This window comes from Hyla sarda, chromosome 2 (genome assembly GCF_029499605.1).
Source record: "Hyla sarda isolate aHylSar1 chromosome 2, aHylSar1.hap1, whole genome shotgun sequence".
Lineage (NCBI taxonomy): Eukaryota > Metazoa > Chordata > Amphibia > Anura > Hylidae > Hyla > Hyla sarda.
Window position 1 is genome coordinate 394106655 of NC_079190.1, and position 24550 is coordinate 394131204.

Genomic DNA, 24550 nt, shown 5'->3' on the forward strand with positions numbered 1-24550 from the left:
ACATGGCATTTTTTCAGCCAAAAAAACGCTGCGGCCAGATGTTAGCTGTAAATCAATGAGAAATCGCAAAATTCTTTTTCCACTTGGCGTTTTTCAGTTTGGCGTTTCTTTTTTATCCTTTTGGCGCTTTTTCACTCTTTTTCAGCTCCTTGGCGGCTTAGCAAAATCACAGCATGTTTAGCCTATGGCGTTTTTTTCCCTGAAATCGGTGCGTTTTTCTCCCATAGAAGTCTAGGGGAGTAAAAAAAACGCCAAGAAAAACGCCATGTGGGTTTTAACTTTGATGTTTTTGCAGACGGTTTTTATTCTTTTTTTGGACTTGGATCCAAAAAGGTGATGGAGATACATTTTTTTTTTTTTAACATTTCATAGGGTACCATTAAAAAAAATAATAATAAAAAAGATACAGTAGTGATGGAAAAATTGTATTTAACAAAATGTATCTTTTTTCATAATTTTTATTAATTTTTAAACAGGGATCAATTTATGTGGACGGGCAGGGACCTAAAAATGTAGCAGACAATAATAAAAATGTAGTGTGTGTGTGTGTGTGTTTTTAATTTTTATTTCTTGATTTTTTACATTTTTTAGGTAGTTCTGCTCCCAGCATGGAACACACTGTTCCATGATGGGAGTAGTAGTACCTGTACTAATTGACAGATCGCCCCGGGTTCCGTTGCGATCCTTCTATATAATTTATTGATGCGGCTGGCGGCTCTTCTATGGTCCCCGGCACTGCCGTATATATACACATATTCATATTTCCCACAGAGAGCTGTGATTGGCCAGATGGTTCCAGCCATCACAACTCTCTGTGGGGAGTGTATCAGAAGTGACATCCACTGTGATCTTTCCTTAACTGGAGGTACTACTGCTCCTAACATGGAGCACACTCTGCTCCATGCTGGGAGCTGTAGTACCTGCATTAATAGACAGATTGCAACAGGTGTCAGAAGTTACACTCGCTGCAATCTGTCTATTAATGCAGGTACTACAGATTCCATCATGGAACAGAGTGTGCTCCATGTTGGGAGTAGTAGTATCTGCAGAAATTCACTCCTGGCATCCGCTGCTATCATCCTATCTATTTCAGAGATGTGGAGCGGCTTTCTCCTGCGCTCGTATCTCTGCTCTGTACTCCGGCCGGCCACTCACTCATTCATATTTCCCGCAGAGAGTAGGGATTTGCTGCCAACATCCGGCCAATACCCACTCTGGGTGGAAAATATGAATGAATGAGGTCAATTTCTATTCACATTTCTGGCCGGAGTACAGAGCAGAGATGTGAGCGCTGTATAGAGCCGCTCCGCATCTATGCTATATTATGGATGATCGCATCGGGCGATATGTCTATCTAACAGTCTGATCCATGCTGGGAGTAGTAGTACTACCTAAAAAAATTTAAAAATAGAGAAAAAAAAGTGAAACACGAACACACACTTTATTAAAAATGTATTTTAAATAAATCTTTTCCCATCCCTACTGCATCCTTTTTTTTCCTTTTTTTAAATGTTTTAAATTTTATTATTTTTGTTCCCAACAAATTTTGTAAAAAAACACCAAAGGGGCCAAAAATGCAATTTCCACTAAAATTCAAAAACGCCAGAAAAATTGGCAGATGCAGGAAATTGCACACAAAAAAACGCAGTGCAAAAAAACAAGTAGCCTAAATCTCCAGGCAACTTTGTAGCCCACAACTACAGCGATCAAGATACAGATGATCCTAAAATCCCATGAAATTCTATGGAACTTCCAGCAAATCTCAGGCTATGTAGCCAATCGATTTAAAGAGGACCTGTGGCCAATGCCAAAAAAAGAAATGATTAAATAGCAATTAAATAGGGTGTCCGGGAATGCTGGGATTTGTAGTTTTGCAACAGCTGAAGACACACTGTTTGGAAAATACTGGTGTAACACATACCAGACAGACCAAAGCGGACCCTGTGTCTGCTCCACTCTCCAGCATGCTCTCAGACATTCCCTTAACTATTCCCAGCACTCATAAATTACTTGTGACACACAGACCAAAAGACAGGAATTAAACACTGGAAATGAATCACTGTTTGTATACATTCTATTCACACAAGACAACCAAGGTTTTTTGTTCTTGGTTTAGCAAAGTTCTTTTCATAATACATTGTGATTCATTTAGAATTGTCTTTTGTGTTATTTGTTTGAAGGCATCAAAGAAACCAGCAGTAGAAATCAACTGGTGCCAGAAAGTTAAACAGATTCGTAAATTACTTCTATTAAAAAATCTTAATCCTTCCAGTTCTTATCAGCTGCTGTATGCTCCAGAGGACGTTGTATAGTTCTTTCCAGTCTAACCACAGTGCTCTCTGCTGACACCTCTGTCCATATCAGGAACTGCAAAGAGCCAGAGAGATTTGCTATAGGGATTTGCTCCTACTCTGGACTGTTCCTGAGAAGGACAGAGGTGTCAGCAGAAAGCACTATGGTCAGACTGGAGAGAACAACTCAACTTGTTAAGAAGTAATTTACATTTCTGTATAACTTTCTGGCACTGGGTGAAAAATTTTTTTTCCCACCAGAGTACCCCTTTAATGGGGTTGTCCAGGATAAGAAAAATGCTGCTTCTTTTTTGCAGAAACAACACGACTCTTGACCAAAGATTGTGTGTAGTACTGAAGCCAAGTTCCATTTAACTTAATAGATCAAAACTACAATACCAGACACAACATGCACAGGAGACGTGCTGTTTTTGCAAGAAAGAACAAGTGTTTTTCTAATCCTGGACAACCTCTTAAAATGTTCAGTGGATGGTACTGCAGGGGTATGAGGCTTAAATGGGTTCTCTGGGCTTTCTATAATTTAAGTAAGAGGCGGGGAATGTAAAGGGGGGGGGGAATGAAGGGATATGTTGGGCAAAACAAACAATACTAACATTTTTTATCTACCAGTGATTGGCTCCAGTGCCCTGTGCGCAGCTACGAGTGGACAAACTGCTGGGAGCTTGCTCTGCCGTCAGCACATCCATAGAGTGAAATACACTGCGGATGCGTTCTGTGTGACTCTACCCCAAGGGTGTATTCCCACGTACACAAAATTACTGTTGTCTCATATTTATCCCAGGTTGCAATGCGGCCGAGACCTGACTCACTAGTCAGCTGATGACAGGGAGCCTGTCTGCTTCAATGGGTGGAGTGATCGCTTGGTGTGAGAGAGAACTATCTGCAACTATTGCAACAGCTGTAGGCACCCTGATTGGAAACCACAGGTCTTTTGAATGGATTCAGCTTATTTATGTTTCAATGGGTGGGGTGGCTGATGTGTGGGGAGGAAAATGGAATTATGGGATTTGTAGGCAAAAAAGGAAAAGTCAAACAGGAAATACCAGTTCACAAAAAGCTAGCCACAGTGTTATGGTAATCTCACAACATAGTGTGTGTGGCCTCCACGTGCCCGTATGACCTCCCTACAACGCCTGGACAAGCTCCTAATGAGGTGGCGGGGGGACCTCCCAGACCTGGACTAAAGCATCCGACAACTTCTGGACAGTCTGTGGTGCAACGTTGGTGGATGGAGCGAGACATGATGTCCCAGATGTGGTCTGGGAAATGGGCAGGCCAGTCCATAGCATCAATGAGGTCTAGCATGGTCTTGCATTAGGAGTAACCCAGGGCCAACCGCACCAACATATGATCTCACAAGGGGTCTGAGGATCTCATCTTGGTACCTAATGGCAGTCAGGCTACCCCTGGCAAGCACATGGAGGGCAGAAATGACACCCCACACCATTACTGATCCACCATCAAACCGGTCATACTGGAGGATGTGGCAGGCAGCAGAACATTCTCCACTGCGTCACCATACCCTGTTACGTCTGTCAAATGTGTTCAGTGTGAACCTGCTTTCATCTGTGTAGAGCACAGGGCACCAGTGGCGAATTTGCCAATCTTGGTGTTCTCTGGCAAATACCAAACATCCTGTACGGTGTTGGGCTGTAAGCACAACTCCCAACTGGGGATGTCGGGTCCTCATACCACCCTCATGGAGTCTGTTTCTGACCGATTGAGTGGACACATGCACATTTGTGGCCTGCTGGAGGTCATTTTGCAGGGCTCTGGCAGTGCTCCTCCTGCTCCTCCTTGCACAAAAGTGGAGGTAGCAGTCCTGCTGCTGGGTTGTTGCCCTCCTACAGCCTCCTCCGGGTCTCCTGATGTACTTGCCTGTCTCCTGGTAGCACCTCTATGCTCTCGACACTACGCTAACAGACAAAGCAAACCTTCTTGCCACAGCTTGTATTGATGTGCCATCCCGGATGAGCTGCACTATCTGAGCCACTTGTGTGGGTTGTAGAGTCTGTCTCGTGCTACCACTAGAGTGAAAGCACCGCCGGCATCCAAAAGTGACCAAAACATCAGCCAGGAAGCATAGGAACGGAGAAGTGGTCTGTGATCACCACCTGCCGAACCACTCCTTTTTTTGGGTGGATGTCTTGCTAATTGCCTATAATTTACACCTGTTGTCTGTTCCATTTGCACAACAGCATGTGAAATTGATTGTTAATCAGTGTTGCTTCCTGAGTGGACAGTGTGATTTCACAGAAATGTGATTGACTTGGAGTTAAATTGTGTTGTTTAAGTGTTCCCTTTATTTTTTTGAGCAGTGTATTTTTTGAGCAGCATACTGAGGTATCAAATTACATGCTGTCCATACAAATCTATGGAGAGGGAAGGGACAAGAAGTAAAATTGGAGGGAGAAATAAGTTGAAAATCAAGAAGCAACACATGATGCAAAGAGAATACTCAAGAGTTTACTGTATTAACTTTCACCCGGGTGCTTGATTTACAGCTTAGACGGCACAGTACTGTTCTACAAGGGGGGGGGGGATACACCTTAATAAAATGGGAATGGTTGGTGATATTAACTTCCTGTTTGTGGCACATTAGTATGTGTGAGGGGGGGAAACTTTTCAAGATGGGTGGTGACCATGGCGGCCATTTTGAAGTCGGCTTTTTTGAATCCATCTTTAGTTTTTTCAATAGGAAGAGGATCATGTGACACATCAAACTTATTGGGAATTTCACAAGTAAAACAATGATGTGCTTGGTTTTAACATAACTTTATTCTTTCATGAGTTATTTACAAGTTTCTGACCAATTATAAAATGTGTTCAATGTGCTGCCCATTGTGTTGGATTGTCAATGCAACCCTCTTCTCCCACTCTTTACACACTGATAGCAACACCGCAGGAGAAATGCTAGCACAGGCTTCCAGTATCCGTAGTTTTAGGTGCTGCACATCTCGTATCTTCACAGCATAGACAATTGCCTTCAGATGACCCCAAAGATAAAAGTCTAAGGGGGTCAGATCGGGAGACCTTGGGGGCCATTCAACTGGCCCACGACGACCAACCCACTTTCCAGGAAACTGTTCATCTAGGAATGCTCGGGCCTGACACCGATAATGTGGTGGTGAACCATCTTACTGGAAAAACTCAGGGAACATGCCAGGTCCGAGCATTCCTAGATGAACAGTTTCCTGGAAAGTAGATTGGTCATCGTGGCCCAGTTGAATGCCCCCAAGGTCTCCCAATCTGACCCCCATAGACTTTTATCTTTGGGCATAGGCGTGCACAGCCTATTACATTAGGGTGTGCACCCTAAAGCACAAACTCACTCCACGCACGTGTGTGTGTTTATGTATGTGTGTATATATATATATATATATATATATATATATATATATATATATACACACATCAGGGGCGGACACAGACAGCAGAAGGCCCCTGTGCAAAGAATGTGCCTGCCCCCCCCCCCCCCCCCACAGCACTGTGCCCCCTCATGTACCTAGACCCCACCGGAGGGCCTCCACTTACCCCGCGCGTGTAGTGTCGCCACTTGCCTTGTCCACCACAGGTGGATGGAACGGCTCCTGAGGTGGGCTCCGGGTGGCCCCTGTCCCTCTCAGTGTGCGGCCCAGTGAGTACTCCCCTGGGTCAGCCTGACCCGTATCTAGCTGGGAGGCAGAGGGCAGTGCTCCCCTTTACATTCACACCCCTGGACTTAGCACGACACCCCTTGGCTTCTTATCCTTAGTGATAGAAATGACTTACAGGCAGGGCCAGACTGGGACCAAAAATAGGCCCAGGCATTTTAAAATAAACAGCCCATTTTTATGGTGGAGGTCTGACTCATGGGACCCCCACCAATCACCTTGGTTCAAGTGGCTCCCCAGATGTTGGAAAGCTGCAACTCCCATCATGTCTGAAGTGACTACAGCTGATGGGACAGTCAGGAGACTACACAATGATATCAGTGACTACAGCTCTGATGGGACAGTTAGGAAAATACACAATGATATCACTGACCTGAGTGACGTCTTCTCTGTTGTCTTTACTTTTCTTCTTCCTCTGGTCCAGACACCAGGATTTCTTCCATCTTCTCTGCAGAGTCTGACACCTGGACATCATTGGTTCCTTAATTTGTCAGTAGATCCTCATCCTCTGTATGATGACAATAATCATTATAACCTTGCCAAATACTGTACCCCCTGAATATAATACTGCCAACCACTGTACCCCTGAATATAATACTGCCAACCACTGTACTCCCGAATATAATACTGCCAAATACTGTACCCCTGAATATAATACTGCCAACCACTGTACTCTATTAATATAATACTGCCAACCACTGTACTCTATTAATATAATACTGCCAACCACTGTACCCCTGAATATAATACTGCCAACCACTGTACCCCCGAATATAATACTGCCAAATACTGTACCCCTGAATATAATACTGCCAACCACTGTACTCTATTAATATAATACTGCCAACCACGATACACCACTGAATCACCCCATACACCCCACGCACTCCATCCTCAGTCTCCTCATCACCCCATACACCCCATGCAACCCATCCTCAGTCTCCTCATCTCCCCCATACACCCCACACAACCCATCCTCGGTCTCCTCATCACCCCCATATACCCCATCCTCAGTCTCCTCATCACCCCATACACCCCACGCACCCCATCCTCAGTCTCATCACCCCCATACACCCCATGCACCCCATCTTCAGTCTCATCACCCCATACATCCCACACAACCCATCCTCTCTCTCCTCATCACCCCACACACCCCATCTTCAGTCTCCTCATCACCCCATGCACCCCATCCTCAGTCTCCTCATCACCCCATGCACCCCATCCTCAGTCTCCTCATCACCCCATCCTCAGTCTCCTCATCACCCCATGCACCCCATCCTCAGTCTCCTCATCACCCCATCCTCAGTCTCCTCATCACCCCATACACCCCATGCACTCCATCCTCAGTCTCCTCATCACCCCATACACTCCATCCTCAGTCTCCTCATCACCCCATACACCCCATGCACTCCATCCTCAGTCTCCTCATCACCCCATGCACTCCATCCTCAGTCTCCTCATCACCCCATGCACTCCATCCTCAGTCTCCTCATCACCCCATGCACTCCATCCTCAGTCTCCTCATGACCCCCATACACCCTATGCACTCCATCCTCAGTCTCCTCATCACCCCATGCACTCCATCCTCAGTCTCCTCATCACCCCATACACCCCATGCACTCCATCCTCAGTCTCCTCATCACCCCATGCACTCCATCCTCAGTCTCCTCATCACCCCATACAACCCATGCACCCCATCCTTAGTCTCCTCATCACCCCATACACCCCATGCACTCCATCCTCAGTCTCCTCATTACCCCATGCACTCCATCTTCAGTCTCCTCATCACCCCATGCACTCCATACTCAGTCTCCTCATCGGCCCATACACCCCATGCACTCCATCCTCATCACCCCATACAACTCATGCACTCCATCCTCAGTCTTCTCATCCCCCCCATACACCCCACGCACTCCATCCTCAGTCTCCTCATTACCCCATGCACTCCATCCTCAGTCTCCTCATCACCCCATGCACTCCATCCTCAGTCTCCTCATCACCCCATGCACTCCATCCTCAGTCTCCTCATCACCCCATGCACTCCATCCTCAGTCTCCTCATCACCCCATGCACTCCATCCTCAGTCTCCTCATCACCCCATGCACTCCATCCTCAGTCTCCTCATCACCCCATACACCCCACGCACCCCATCCTCAGTCTCCTCATCACCCCATGCACTCCATCCTCAGTCTCCTCATCACCCCCATACACCCCATGCACTCCATCCTCAGTCTCCTCATCACCCCATGCACTCCATCCTCAGTCTCCTCATCAGCCCATACACCCCATGCACTCCATCCTCAGTCTCCTCATCACCCCCATACACCCCACGCACCCCCTCCTCAGTCTCCTCATCACCCCATACACCCCACGCACTCCATCCTCAGTCTCCTCATCACCCCGTGCACTCCATCCTCAGTCTCCTCATCACCCCCATACACCCCATGCACTCCATCCTGTCTCCTCATCACCCCATACACTCCATCCTCAGTCTCCTCATCACCCCATACACCCCATGCACTCAATCCTCAGTCTCCTCATCACCCCATGCACTCCATCCTCAGTCTCCTCATCACCGCATACACCCCATGCACTCCATCCTCAGTCTCCTCATCAACCCATGCACTCCATCCTCAGTCTCCTCATCACCCCATGCACTCCATCCTCAGTCTCCTCATCACCCTATGCACTCCATCCTCAGTCTCCTCATCACCCCGTGCACTCCATCCTCAGTCTCCTCATCACCCCCATACACCCCATGCACTCCATCCTCAGTCTCCTCATCACCCCATACACTCCATCCTCAGTCTCCTCATCACCCCATACACCCCATGCACTCCATCCTCAGTCTCCTCATCACCCCATGCACTCCATCCTCAGTCTCCTCATGACCGCATACACCCCATGCACTCCATCCTCAGTCTCCTCATCACCCCATACACCCCGTGCACTCCATCCTCATCACCCCATACACCCCATGCACTCCATTTTCAGTCTCCTCATCACCATATGCACTCCATCCTCTGTCTCCTCATCACCCCCATTCACCCCATGCACTCCATCCTCAGTCTCCTCATCACCCCATACACTCCATCCTCAGTCTCCTCATCACCCCATACACCCCATGCACTCAATCCTCAGTCTCCTCATCACCCCATGCACTCCATCCTCAGTCTCCTCATGACCGCATACACCCCATGCACTCCATCCTCAGTCTCCTCATCAACCCATGCACTCCATCCTCAGTCTCCTCATGACCGCATACACCCCATGCACTCCATCCTCAGTCTCCTCATCAACCCATGCACTCCATCCTCAGTCTCCTCATCACCCCATACACCCCATGCACTCCATTTTCAGTCTCCTCATCACCCTATGCACTCCATCCTCTGTCTCCTCATCACCCCATGCACTCCATCTTCAGTCTCCTCATCAGCCCATACACCCCATGCACTCCATCCTCATCACCCCATACAACTCATGCACTCCATCCTCAGTCTCCTCATCACCCCATACACCCCACGCACCCCATCCTCAGTCTCCTCATCACCTCCATACCCACCACGCACCACATCCTCAGTCTCCTCATCACCCCCATACACCCCACGCACCCCATCCTCAGTCTCCTCATCACCCCATACACCCCATGCACTACATCCTCAGTCTCCTCATCACCCCATACACTCCATCCTCAGTCTCCTCATCACCCCATGCACTCCATCCTCAGTCTCCTCATCACCGCATACACCCCATGCACTCCATCCTCAGTCTCCTCATCAACCCATGCACTCCATCCTCAGTCTCCTCATCACCCCATGCACTCCATCCTCAGTCTCCTCATCACCCCATGCACTCCATCCTCAGTCTCCTCATCACCCCATGCACTCCATCCTCAGTCTCCTCATCACCCCATGCACTCCATCCTTAGTCTCCTCATCACCCCATGCACTCCATCCTCAGTCTCCTCATCACCCCATATACCTTAAGCACCTCATCATTATTACACAGCTGACACCCCAACCCCCCCCCCCCCTCCGGTCCTTCTCATCAACATTAAACCCCCTAATCACTACACCCCTGACCCCCCCCCCTTCTGGTCCTCCTTATCAACACTACGCTCTCCCAGACACCCAATCCTTCTTATCATTACACCACCAACCTCTTCAACACCCCTCCTGTCCTCTTCATCATCATTACAATCCCCTCCCCCACCGCCCTGCACCTGACCGTCGCTTTCCTCACCTCATCTGCTCAGCGATGCGGCCGTGTGAGGCGGGAGGGTTTGCTGCTCCTGTCGCTTCTGCCGGGGTCAGAGGCCATGACATGTGACGTCACGGTCTTGGAACAGACGTGCATGCCTGCACGGGGCACGTCTGTTCCCATCAGCCCCTGGCCTGTCCGTCTCGCCCGGCCGGTTTAAAGGTAAATTACTGCTGTCAGCGGCAGGTCCGGGACCTGTTGCTGCAGCATTTAGTATGAAGTACTGGCAGGGGGCCCTGCAGGGGCCCAAACTGTGAGGCCCAGGCTGTGACCTGGACTACTAGGGGGGCCCCCTAACACGCTGGGCCCCTGATGTCCGCCCCTGATACACATACATATACACACACACACTCTTTCTTGCATAGTGTAGGAGGATTGGATCCAGGGCCGGTTTTAGGCTTAGCATGGCCCTGGGCAAAATCAGAAGTGGGGTCCCAAAAGTTGTAATAGTGCACTAATCAGATTAGCACATTTTTTGGTCACTTCAAATACCATAAAAAATATCTAAAAAGAAAAAAGAAAAAATGGTACCGATAAAACTACAAATCACAGCACTAAAAATGACCCTCATACATCCCCATATACAGAAAAATAAAAGTGCTATAGGGATCAGAATAGTACAATTTTATATTTTTGTATTCACATTAGGTTGGCAGCATAGTTCCCTCACGTTAGGTTGGCAGTATAAATCTCCCACATTAGGATGGAAATATATTCCCCCCACATTAGGTTGGCAGTATAGTTCCCCCACATTAGGTTAGTAGTACAGTTCCCCCACATTAGGTTGGCAGTATAGTTCCCCCCACATTAGGTTAGTAGTACAGTTCCCCCACATTAGGTTGGCAGTATAGTTCCCCCACATTAGGTTAGTAGTACAGTTCCCCCACATTAGGTTGGCAGTATAGTTTGCCCACATTAGGTGCAGTATAGTTCCCCCACATTAGGTGCAGTACAGTTCCCCCACATTAGGTTGACAGTATAGTTTGCCCACATTAGGTGCAGTATAGTTCCTCCACATTAGGTGCAGTATAGTTGCCCCAGATTAGGTTGGCAGCATAGTTCCCCCACATTAGGTGCAGTACAGTTCCCCACACATTAGGTGCAATATAGTTCCCCCACATTAGGTGCAGTACAGTTCCCCCACATTAGGTGCAATATATTTCCCCCACATTAGGTGCAGTATAGTTATAATTGTAGGGAGGAGGGCAAGTCTAGAATTTACCATGAGGCTTACGGGACTAATTCTACCCCTGATCTTATATTTGCCAAGGGGTTCAATGGGCGGAGCCAAAGGATTGTCAAGATTAGGTTTTGCCTAGAGTGTCAAAAATCCATACACCAGCCCTGACTAGACCTCCCACTTGTGTGTATGTTTGCTGGTGTTTATAGGGATGCATTTGATGTGGATTTGAAAAAGTTTTTAAGTTGAATGGTAAAACTCATGTTTTTCTTTACTTGGCAAACAGAAGAACGCTTTCACTATAAGATGGTGGCACAGAGGGGGGAATATTCCAAATAGAATTTTTTTTTTGCACCAGATTGATTGAAAAAGTGATGCGGCACCCAGCAAGCTTGGAGCAGCATGCACGTTGTAGTTTTGGGTCTGCAGCTGACCCAAAACTAGGACTCCCAGAATGTTGCACCATAATCTAAATTGTACCCCTATATAGTGCAATATGTGTGGAGTTGTAGTTTTGGTCACCATATATTGTATCTGGGCATGCTGGGAATTGTAGTTGGTAACTGCACCTCCCAACATTGCATTCCTTCAAGGAATGCAATGCTGGGATTTGCAGTTACCAACTACAATTCCCAGCATGCCCTGATACAATATATGGTGACCAAAACTACAACTCCCATTATGTTGCACTATACTATAATATAGGTTATATGGTGCTACATGCTGGGGGGAGCTGTATGTGGTAGCCCTTGAGGGTGTATGGTAGTGGTGGTATGGTATAGGTATATACGGGGTTAATGTTAACCCTAGAAGAGTTTGTGACGCCAGGCTGAGGGCTGGTATGCTGAATCAGTGTTCCGGCCTATCGCCGCCCTTCCCAGTAACGATAGGTGCATAAAATAACTGAAGGTCCACAAGGAGGTTTGAACTTGAACTTGAATAACGTTTACTGAAGTGCTTGCAATATTCACGGCACAGTAACAGTCTCATACAAACAGTCCTTGGTTACTTAGCGACTGGCAGTAGTTGCGGACCTTGAGTAAGACAATAAGTCTCTAAATTTAGGAAGAGATTTGCAGATCCTTCCGGATTTAGGGGAGGTAGTAGGTCCGGAGATGCTGCAGAGTGTTTGGGAGGTGATACACTCTATAAATATATTTGTTCAGCCGTTGCCGCAAGGCTCGGGCCTAACTCACTGCGATTACTGCTGTACAGGTCTTGCTTGCTTGCTATCCCAGGAACAAGAGAGCGATAAGATGGCCGCCGTTCCCTTATATGGGCAGTAGGCGTGGCGTATCTGATTGGTCCGAACATCTGCCATTCACTTTACATGGTGTCATGGGATTGCTTACGTCACAGGATCTATATACATTATAAAACCAAAATGAGGCTAGAGATACCAAAGTGAGGCCTGGAACGCATCCAGAATGAGGCTTGGAATGCATCACATGACCCGATGGCCCTGCGACACCATGGAAACAAGTAATTAACCATTTATTTACATTTATACTATACTATTTACATTATCTATGCATAAATTACTAATTATACATGAGGATAGAGGCGACTAGGGGTAGACTGGATTATAGGAATCCCTAAGTCCTAGGGACTCTGGCTATGGGGACCCATAAATAAATAAGTACTGTATGAAATGCGGTACTGGGACACCACAAACCCCCTTACTAAAGGTAAGTCGGCCTCGACGTCTGTCCCCTGAGACAGAGGGACTAGGACTAGACCAGGATGCTATAGAACAGGATGATCTATATTTTTTTTCTATACATCCTAAGTAGACTAACACATTTTGATGCTATCTAGACATTTGAATACTATCTAAACATTTGAATGCAATCTAGACATTTAAATGCTATCTAGAGATTTAAAGAAAGCTATCTATCCTTTAGTTTCTAGCTTCCTATATAACTTTATAAAACTTATGATACATTTTGAGGCTAAACTGAACATTAGCATATACCTCTATACATAAGGCTAACTAGATATTAGTACAGCTCTATTTATCTTTTGCATCAAGCTGACTAGACATTTGTATTGTCTCACACATTTTATACGCCAAACAATAAGTTACCTGTTAGTTAGTACACAAAAGGTATACTGGCTAGCCGGAAGCTAGGTCACAGTAAGGGTGGCTGCTAGGGTCTATCGACTACACGCTACTTACCCCTAGAGCACTTTCAAAACAACCTATCCAGGTTATTCTAAGAATTACGTGTTTAATTCTGTATTAGCAAGAACACCTACTGGCCAGGCAGAGCATCTCACACACGCAATGAATAAAGAAGAGAAGAAGTGTACCTAACAGTGGCAGGAATTGGGTATCAACATGCTACAATTCCTTAAGTGTAACTTAAGTGAGATGTTTATTTATTTTTGTGTATGTACTAGAGAAATTTTGAGATAGTACATTAAGTAAGTAATCTAGAGTACTATGTGCAAGTACTATTTGAAAGGGAATCCTCCCTACTATTGATGGGCTAGCGATGGGCGACAGCAATAATACTACCCTCGGAGGAGTCGAGGTGTCCCCTGTTGAGTTTCTACTAAACACGTTTAGTTTATTATACACTTGTATGTACAAAAAATATATATATTTTTAGTATTGAGTGTACACGTGCTGTACGTCGATATTTTCCATGTACAACTCTAAGTTATTTTAATGTACATAGACATTTGACTATATTTTCTATGTACAAACCTTACCTACTATTTATGTACACAGACAGAGGGACATCTTTTCTGTGTACAGAAACATATACAAGTTTACTATCCATTTATCAACACTCCAACATATTTCAGGTGCATTCACCTGATAAGTGCAACATTTATCATAAGAGTTCTTATGAAGTTGGTGGTTTATACGTGAAGCAGGCGTGTAAGGATCAACAGTCCACCTACACTAGGAGTCCAAGACAATATACAAATCGGCGTGTAAGGATCAGCAGTCCACCTACACTAGGAGTTCAATGAAAATGAACACGGCCTTAACCACAACTCAGCCGTGTATAGTCCTTGATGAATCTCCTACAGGCTAGGAGTCTCTTGACTTATTAGTCAGGCACAAGCTTAGTGGTTACGTTGCTGAACTTTAAACTGAAACAAACTTAGCACAGTCCTGCTAGGCACTTTTCTTGAACTTGGTTCCTGTAAGACAAAATGGTTAGACAGAGAAAAAAAACAATAAGACATTACTTTAGAGTCTCTTTAGAAGATGTTCTTTACTCTTGTAGTGCCTCTCTTGGTTCCCCTATATCTGCCAACATCAAGGGCAGGATCAGACTTGACATAGCTTTGCCACACCACATTGGTGAGAATGGAGTTGTGGAAGGCAGCTTGAGAAGGGGTTATAGGCTTACTAGCCGGGATCACAGTGGGGCAATAGGGCTTGAGCACCATCTCCAAACTAGGAGCAACCCTCTGCTCCGAGAGGGCCTTGGTACATCTGTGGGTACCCCAGGGTTAGACAAACTCTCACTGCTCCGAGAGGGTCTAGGTACCGACTTGGGTGGCCGCAATTTTGGCCTGTTTTCTTCACCCTGTGTAGAACTTGACTCTCTGTTGTACACAGAAGATGATGCACTTGACTCTTGAAGCTCCTCCTCCTTGGGTACGCTGGTGGAGGCTTTAGGAGCAGACCTTGTCAGCCTCAAGTTGAAGGGATCGGACTCCTATGATATTTGAAAGGAAGCTGTGTTGGGGCTGTGTTGGTGACCACTGCAGCCCATTCTCCACGAAGGCTCTGGATGGGGGTGTACTCCACAATTTCACCCACCTCCAAGGTGTTGAACTTCTTATGGAGATATGGCCTTTGCACTGCCTGCCGGTTTATGAGGATGGTCTGCCCAGTGTGGCAGTCAAGGAGTGTCCCATAACCTCTGACCTTGTCGAACTTAGCCACAGTTGCTCTTCTCCTTTCTAATGGCTCCTCCCCTTCTCGGGGGTGATCCCATTTGCGGATGTACAATGCCTCCTTTTCTTTGGTATTTTCTTGATACCGCACTCTTTCTTCGTAAGGCAAATGTACGTGTTTTGGAGCATAGAGTTCTTTGTGTCGGGCCTTTAACTTTCCCATCAATTCGGCCAGCTCGGCTTCTTGACGGGCCCTTTCCCTTTCTGCAGTTGGGATTGGTGGGAGTGTCTTCCCAGGTAACGGTTGAAGTACTCTGTGCATGTACTCGATCAGCTCCGGCTCATCTCCGAACACCCATTGCGGTAATTTTGGTGAGCACGGTCGTGCACTTGGCAAGCTTGATCGAGGAATGACCTCAGGGCTGGAGGAGGAAGAATAGGCCGCCTCTGGCGGGGTACTCACAGCAGACTCCTCTGACGGGATCTCGGCCCACGAGCCCCAGGTCCTGTGGTGAGAGGACAATCTCACCGGTGACGCACCTCTAGGTGTCCCTGCACTGTTTGCTGGAAGTTTCTCTGGCCAATCTTCGTCATCATCAGGCAGTGGGGGAAGATTGCAGGCCCCCTCTTCATCTAATGACAACCGCTGCAGACGGTCAGCAAGCTCTTGAAAAAGTTGGGCTGCGACTGCCACAACTTTCCGTGTTTTCGGCGCCATTTTGCCAACTTGACCACGTGGAACGCTGCTCTCCGCCATGTCTGTATTCTCTGGCTCTCCCTGCAGACTGGAGAGGTTGCTCTGTGTGGTGTCTTTTATAATAGGCTTCTCTAAAATGGCGCTGGGCAGGAAGGATACTATCGGTGCAGCCCCGACTTCCGGTCCCTCCAGAAACGACTCCCGCACCTCTGAGTTCCCTTTCGGCTGGGATACAGCAACTTGGCGTCCACGCCGAGGGGCGGGGAGTGGCGTAGCGCAGGCTTTCTTCGCACGCTTTTCCGGCAGCAGTTCGGCTCTGCCTGTGCCGACCGGACCAGAGGAACGCAGCATGAGCTCATTACGCAGTTTACACATTTTAACTGTAGACAGATCTTCGCCTCCCCCCTTACTTTTCTCTTGGCCCCCTTGTATGATGCACCACAAGCACCGTTCCTGTACACAGCAACACATGAATAAAGTTCTTTTCTTAGGGGGGAGTACACTTTCACTAGTGGCAATGGTAGGCACAAACCCGACTCCTGTTCGTGACGCCAAAAAGGCTTTGTGGTAGCCCTTGGGGGGTGTATGGTAGTGGTGGTATGGTATAGGTATACACGGGGTTAATGTTAACCCTAGAAGAGTTTGTGATGCCAGGCTGAGGGCTGGTATGCTGGGAGTGCGGGGTGGGGGTTGGTTAGCGTTGGTGATGTCGGGCGGGTGATGTCGGGGATGTCCGGTGGGGCTGGGGTTTAGTATCACAAAGCCTTTTTGGCGTCACGAACAGGAGTCGGGTTTGTGCCTACCATTGCCGACTAGGTGAAAGTGTACTCCCCCCTAAGAAAAGAACTTTATTCATGTGTTGCTGTGTATCAGGAACGGTGCTTGTGGTGCATCATACAAGGGGGGGGCCGAAGAGAAAAGTAAGGGGGGGAGGGTGGGGCTGAAGAGTCTGTCTACAGTGAAGAAGAGTGTGGTAAACTGCGGTAATGGAGGCTCATGCTGCTTTCCTCCTGTCCGGTCGGCACAGGCAGAGCCGAACGCTGCCGCGGAAAGAGCGTGGTAGCGAAGAAAGCTTCGCTAAAAACCAAGCACATAATTGTGTTTCTTGTGAAATTCCCAATAAGTTTGATGTGTCACATGACCCTCTTCCTATTGAAAAACAAAAGTTGGATTCAAAATGTCCGACTTCAAAATTGCCGCCATGGTCACCACTAGAGATGAGCGAACTTACAGTAAATTCGATTCGTCACAAACTTCTCGGCTCGGCAGTTGATGAGTTATCCTGCGTAAGTTAGTTCAGCCTTTAGGTGCTCTGGTGGGCTGGAAAAGGTGGATACATTCCTAGGAAATAGTCTCCATGGACTGTATCCACCTTTTCCAGCCCACCAGAGCACCTTAAAGCTGAACTAATTTATGCAGGAAAAGTCATCAACTGCCGAGCCGAGAAGTTCGTGACGAATCGAATTTACTGTAAATTCGCTCATCTCTAGTCACCACCCATCTTGAAAAGTTTCCCCCCTCACATATACTTATGTGCCACAAACAGGAAGTTAATATCACCAATAGGGTTACCACCTTTCCCTCAGAAAAATACCGGTCATGGGTGTGGCTATGTGGGGGTGGAGCTACAAAAGGGGAGGGGCCCGATTGCACAGGGGCTGAGGGATCAGGGGTTTAAGAAATGGCACGGGGGATGGAAGGGGGGTTTAAGAAATGGCATGGGGGATTGGAGGGATACAATATATATGCGGGGGGAATTTTCCTATATCGCACAAAAAATTTACATACCAAAACCCTATTTATGCCAGCGGCGGCGGTAGTGGTGGTGCGCGACAGCAACGCTGGCTCTCTGTGATGACGAGTGACGTCCCCCTGCGCAACATCAGATAAACAGGCTAATCAGACAGTATCACACATGACAGATTTGGATATAAAGGCTCAGCAGACAGTATCACACATGACAGGATTAGATACAGAGCGCAGCAGATAGTTTCACACATTAAAACATTAAATCAGTGTTTCCCAACCAGGGTGCCTCCAGCTATTGCAAAACTACAATTCCCAGCATGCCCGGACAGCCAAAGGCTGTCTGGGCATGCTGGGAGTAATAGTTTTGCAACAGCTGGAGGCACCCTGGTTGGGAAACACTGCATTAAATACACAATTTTGAAGAGAGAGCTCACCAGTCTCTTGTCTTCACTTTCTCCTTTCCCCAGGCGGCTCCAGGTTAAGGAATGTCCGGGGTCGAGGAGGAATGGGGTGTGCAATTATTTATCCCATGGGGCCACATGAGAAACTAAAAATATTGTGGAGGGCCGGGTAGTTTTTCCCCAGATCAGGCAGCATAGTTGTCCCCCCAGATTAGGCAGCATAGTTGTCCCCCCAGATTAGGCAGCATAGTTGTCCCCCAGATTAGGCAGCATAGTTGTCCCCCAGATTAGGCAGCATAGTTGTCCCCCAGATCAGGCAGCATAGTTGTCCCCCCAGATTAGGCAGCATAGTTGTCCCCCCAGATTAGGCAGCATAGTTGTCCCCCAGATTAGGCAGCATAGTTGTCCCCCAGATCAGGCAGCATAGTTGTCCGCCAGATTAGGAGCATAGCTGTCCCCCAGATTAGGAGCATAGTTGTCCCCCAAATTAGGCAGCATAGTTGTCCCCCAGATTAGGAGCATAGTTGTCCCCCAGATTAGGAGCATAGTTGTCCCCCAGATTAGGAGCATAGCTGTCCCCCAGATTAGGAGCATAGTTGTCCCCCAGATTAGGAGCATAGTTGTCCCCCAGATTAGGAGCATAGTTGACCCCAGATTCGGCAGCATAGTTGTCCCCCAGATTAGGCAGCATAGTTGTCCCCCAGATTAGGCAGCATAGTTGCCCCCCAGATTAGGCAGCATAGTTGTCCCCCAGATTAGGAGCATAGTTGTCCCCCAGATTAGGCAACATAGTTGTCCCCCAGATTAGGAGCATAGTTGTCCCCCAGATCAGTATAGTTGTCCCCCAGATTAGGAGCATAGTTGTCCCCCAGATCAGTATAGTTGTCCCCCAGATTAGGAGCATAGTTGTCCCTCAGATCAGTATAGTTGTCCAGTTGTCCCCCAGATTAGGAGCATAGTTGTCCCCCAGATTAGTATAGTTGCCCCCAGATAAGGCAGCATAGTTGTCCCCCACATTAGGCAGTCCACCCCCCCCCCCACACACACACACTGACACATATATACACAGACACATACACAGACACATATAAACACAGACACATTAGGAGCATAGTTGTCCCCCAGATTAGGAGCATAGTTGTCCCCCAGATTAGGAGCATAGCTGTCCCCCAGATTAGGAGCATAGTTGTCCCCCAGATTAGGAGCATAGTTGTCCCCCAGATTAGGAGCATAGTTGACCCCAGATTCGGCAGCATAGTTGTCCCCCAGATTAGGCAGCATAGTTGACCCCAGATTCGGCAGCATAGTTGTCCCCCAGATTAGGCAGCATAGTTGTCCCCCAGATTAGGCAGCATAGTTGCCCCCCAGATTAGGCAGCATAGTTGTCCCCCAGATTAGGAGCATAGTTGTCCCCCAGATTAGGCAACATAGTTGTCCCCCAGATTAGGAGCATAGTTGTCCCCCAGATCAGTATAGTTGTCCCCCAGATTAGGAGCATAGTTGTCCCCCAGATCAGTATAGTTGTCCCCCAGATTAGGAGCATAGTTGTCCCCCAGATCAGTATAGTTGTCCAGTTGTCCCCCAGATTAGGAGCATAGTTGTCCCCCAGATTAGTATAGTTGCTCCCAGATAAGGCAGCATAGTTGTCCCCCACATTAGGCAGTCCGTCCCCCCCCCCACACACACACACACTGACACATATATACACAGACACATATAAACACAGACACTCACCCGCCCTGCGCAGCAGAGGGAGACAGGATACACGGCCTCTCCTCCTCTCCCCTCCCTGCTCTGCCTATGGAGGGTTGTAAGACTGCACGGCAGAGAGAAGGCGGGGAGGGGGAGAGAGGAGACAGGAGGTGCACGCCCCCTCCCCAGCACTGTACAATCTCTTCCTGTCATCGCACGGAGCTCTCCCTTTCACAGGCTGGTGGTGTCAGACCTGGGCATTGTACGGGCCGACAGTCAGTTGGCTTGGTGTCGGGGGCTGAAACTGTAGTGCGGCAGCCTGCAGGTCACAGGCAAAATTTAGTTGACGGTCATGAAAGAAGTGCTCTTCTGGGGATGCTGCTCAGTCCGCCCCTGTCAGTGAATGAAAAATACCGGCCATTGCATGGCCGGAATTTTTCATTCAAACTTACTGGCACAGCCCGGAATGTAGATGAAAATACCGGCTGTGCCGGTAAAATACCGGCAGGGTGGCAACCCTAATCACCAACCATTCCCATTTTATTAAGGTGTATCCATATAAATGGCCCACCCTGTCCTTTGTTTAAAAAATATGAAGTTTTCTATGTTTTATTTGTGCTTCAAAAAGCTCAAGAGCACATTTTCCCCCATTTTATACACAGACTTAAGACCGAGGCCCAAACACAGAAAGTGCAGCCTGGAGTGCTGAGGGGTGTGTGTCCAGCCTCGTCCAATTATAGCTCCTCTCACACTTTACTGCCATATGCTGTTTGTTGGACCCCCCCCCCCCCCCCCCCTCAGCACTCCAGGCTGCACTTCCTGTGTTTGGGCTTCGGTCCAAAGTCTGTGTATGAGTTGGGGGGAAATGTGCTCTTGAGCTTTTTTAAGCACAAATAAAACATAGAAAACGTCTTTTTAAGTATATTAGAAATATTTTTTATTTACCAAAAGGAGTGCAATAGCAAAAATTAGTTTTATGAGAGTTACCATTTAAGTGTAATAAATACATTTACAGTCGCTTCTGTATTGTTTTGCTGTTACAGCTATTACAGTCGTTCATAGTCTATTAGTATTTGAATAATCTGGTGACCATTCTAGGTTTATTTACTGCTGAATGAATATATAATGTTGTTTTTTATTACAGGAGCTGAAAATAAAATCATTATGAGTGGAAAAGAGATGATTACTCAAGAACTGTGCAAGGAGTCGGATATGAAAGATGGAGAGTAAGCGCTAGAAATAAATGTTACTATTGTTATTGGGCTAGAACATTCTTTTGTTTGCTCCAGTGCCTCTAAAATATCAAAACTGTTCCACAAAAAACTGTGGTTGTAGTCTGATCCCGCAGTCTGGTGTTGCTCCCTTCTATCTGTACCTCTTCTACTGTTTGTAGGTAGGGCAGAGGAAGATTTCTCCAAGGTACATTCTGTTAAATACTCATTTGGGGAGATTTATCAAAACTTGTGCAGTGGTAAAGTTGCCCAGTTGCCCATAGCAACCAATCAGATCGCTTCTTTCATTTTGCAGAGGCCTTGTTAAAAATGAAAGAAGCAAGCTGATTGGTTGCTATGGGCAACTGGGCAACTTTTCCTCTGCACAGGTTTTGATAAATCTCCCCCATTTAACTCTTTAAAGGGGTTATCTGGTGTAGAACTTTTTTAAACATCATCCCCAGACTGCCAGCATATAAAACAAAAACCTTGATGTACCTCTTGGTTAGGAAACCATGTCCTTAGGAGCTGTGTTGGTGGTCATATTGGTAGTCCTCCAGCTTTTCCAGAAATAAAAAAAAAAACTAAGGAACTGCTGAATATAACATAAAAAAAAATAAAAAATTAGAAACAATGAAAGAAATTAGGCTTTAGGACTTTGTCATATTGGAGTGTATGAAATTAACAATAATAGGTAGAGCTTTTTTTTTAAATATATGTTTTTGTCTAGTAAAGATAAAGGAAAAGTTATCGCTGTGGAATACTTAGACTTCAACTTTGGCGTTGTGCTGTGTAGACTTCAGGTGATGCAGCCGGTGTGCGGTGAAAACGGTCCGATTTTTTCACGGGTTAGAATTTTTCACCTCACAGGCCGGCAGCCCTGTGTAAGGAGCTCAGATACGCACTTGTTTCCATGGAGACATGAGCCGGAGCTGTGTGAGGGAGGCCTCCTTACAGGGACATTCCTGCTGCCCTGCTTACCTTGGGCAAGCATTCCCCCACACTGTAACTGTCTGCTAGATGGATGATTGCATAATGGTGGAATGAGAAACATTTCCTCTTCCTGCTGTCAGCAAGAAAGAATTCCACCCACTTCCAAGTGCCCCAGAAGTAGCAGAGAGGGAAGGGTCTGCTTAGGAAGCCAGACACAGAGATAAATGACAGAGACTGCTCTACAGGGAACATGTCAGGAGGGCAGCCATATACCCCTGAGAACCAGCTCACTATGTGTGCCCTGTGTACATCATGTGTGCCCTCTGTACATCGTGTGCCCTCTGTACATCATGTGTGAACTCTGTACATCATGTGCGCCCTCTGTACATCATGTGCGCCCTCTGTACATCATGTGCGCCCTCTATACATCATGTGCGCCCTCTGTACATCATGTGCGCCCTCTGTACTTCATGTGTGCCCTCTGTACTTCATGTGTGCCCTCTGTACATCATGTGTGCCTTCTGAACATCATGTGTGCCCTCTTTACATCATGTGTGCCCTCTGTACATCATGTGTGCCCTCTGTATTTCATGTGTGACCTCTGTACATCATGTGTGCCCTCTTTACATCATGTGCCCTCTGTATATCATGTGTGCCCTCTGTATTTCATGTGTGACCTCTGTACATCATGTGTGACCTCTGTACATCGTGTGCCCTATGTACATCATGTGTGACCTCTGTACATCATGTGTGACCTCTGTACATCATGTGCCCCCTCTGTACACCATGTGTGCCCTCTGTACATCATGTGTGCCCTCTGTACATCATGTGTGCCCTCTGTATTTCATGTGTGACCTCTGTACATCATGTGTGCCCTCTTTACATCATGTGCCCTCTGTATATCATGTGTGCCCTCTGTATTTCATGTGTGACCTCTGTACATCATGTGTGACCTCTGTACATCGTGTGCCCTATGTACATCATGTGTGACCTCTGTACATCATGTGTGACCTCTGTACATCATGTGTGACCTCTGTACATCATGTGCCCCCTCTGTACATCATGTGCACCCTCTGTACATCATGTGTGCCCTCTGTACATCATGTGTGCCCTCTGTACATCATGTGTGCCCTCTGTACATCATGTGTGCCCTCTGTACATCATGTGTGCCCTCTGTATTTCATGTGTGCCCTCTGTACATCATGTGTGCCCTCTGTACATCATGTGTGCCCTCTGTATATCATGTGTGCCCTCTGTACATCATGTGTGCCCTCTGTACTTCATGTGTGCCCTCTGTATTTCATGTGTGCCCTCTGTACATCATGTGTGCCCTCTGTACTTCATGTGTGCCCTCTGTACATCATGTGTGCCCTCTGTACATCATGTGTGCCCTCTGTACATCATGTGTGCCCTCTGTACATCATGTGTGCCCTCTGTATATCATGTGTGCCCTCTGTACATCATGTGTGCCCTCTGTACATCATGTGTGCTCTCTTTACATCATGTGTGCCCTCTGTACATCATGTGTGACCTCTGTACATCATATGTAACCTCTGTACATCATATGTAACCTCTGTACATCATGTGTGCCCTCTGTACATCATGTGTACATAGCTTCCATCTTATGCTCTTAAGCTGACGGAAAACAGAACAAATACACTCCTACCTATTAGTTACCTACATTTCTTTTTAACTCAAAAATTCGGCAATATTTATGCCAGCCTAAACTGCCTTGTAGAACTACAGATTCTATCTATCCATCTCTCATTTATCTATCAATCTATCTATCTAGAAGTCCAAGAAAAGCAGCACATCCAATAATTGAATATAGAATGATAAGTGGTCGCAGTCATCAGGGGTTTGGTTAGGGGCTCCCAGCTTCAACAACAAAAACAGGATAGACCACAGCACACAGACATCAGCTATGTTCAGTGTGGTTTATTCCATCCTCAGCAATAGTGTTGCTCGCTAGTGTTACTTCATGTGTGCCCTCTGTTCTTCATGTGTGCCCTCTGTACTTCATGTGTGCCCTCTGTACATCATGTGCGACCTCTGTACATCATGTGCGCCCTCTGTACATCATGTGCGCCCTCTGTACATCATGTGCGCCCCTGTACATCATGTGTGCCCTCTATACATAATGTGTGCCCTCTGTACACCATGTGTGCCCTCTGTACATCATGTGTGCCCTCTGTACATCATGTGTGCCCTCTGTACTTCATGTGTGCCCTCTGTACATCATGTGTGCCCTCTGTACATCATGTGTGCCCTCTGTACATCATGTGTGCCCTCTGTACATCATGTGTGCCCTCTGTACATCATGTGTGCCTTCTGAACATCATGTGTGCCCTCTGTACATCATGTGTGCCCTCTGTACATCATGTGTGCCCTCTGTATTTCATGTGTGACCTCTGTACATCATGTGCCCTCTGTATATCATGTGTGCCCTCTGTATTTCATGTGTGACCTCTGTACATCATGTGTGACCTCTGTACATCGTGTGCCCTCTGTACATCATGTGTGACCTCTGTACATCATGTGTGACCTCTGTACATCATGTGCACCCTCTGTACATCATGTGCGCCCTCTGTACATCAT

At 47.1% G+C, this 24550-nt stretch overlaps 1 long non-coding RNA gene across 1 annotated transcript in view; it reads right to left on the reverse strand.

Annotated features, from left to right (window-relative positions):
* Nucleotides 1-22138, reverse strand: part of LOC130356765 (uncharacterized) — a 46034-nt gene extending 23896 nt beyond the window's left edge. Inside the window, exons 1-3 of the long non-coding RNA XR_008888984.1 lie at nucleotides 21518-22138; nucleotides 17755-17838; nucleotides 6339-6473 (exon numbers count right to left, since the gene is read on the reverse strand). This is a non-coding gene — a long non-coding RNA (uncharacterized LOC130356765). The remainder of the gene's footprint in view (nucleotides 1-6338; nucleotides 6474-17754; nucleotides 17839-21517) is intronic.
* Between the last annotated feature and the right edge of the window lie 2412 nt (nucleotides 22139-24550).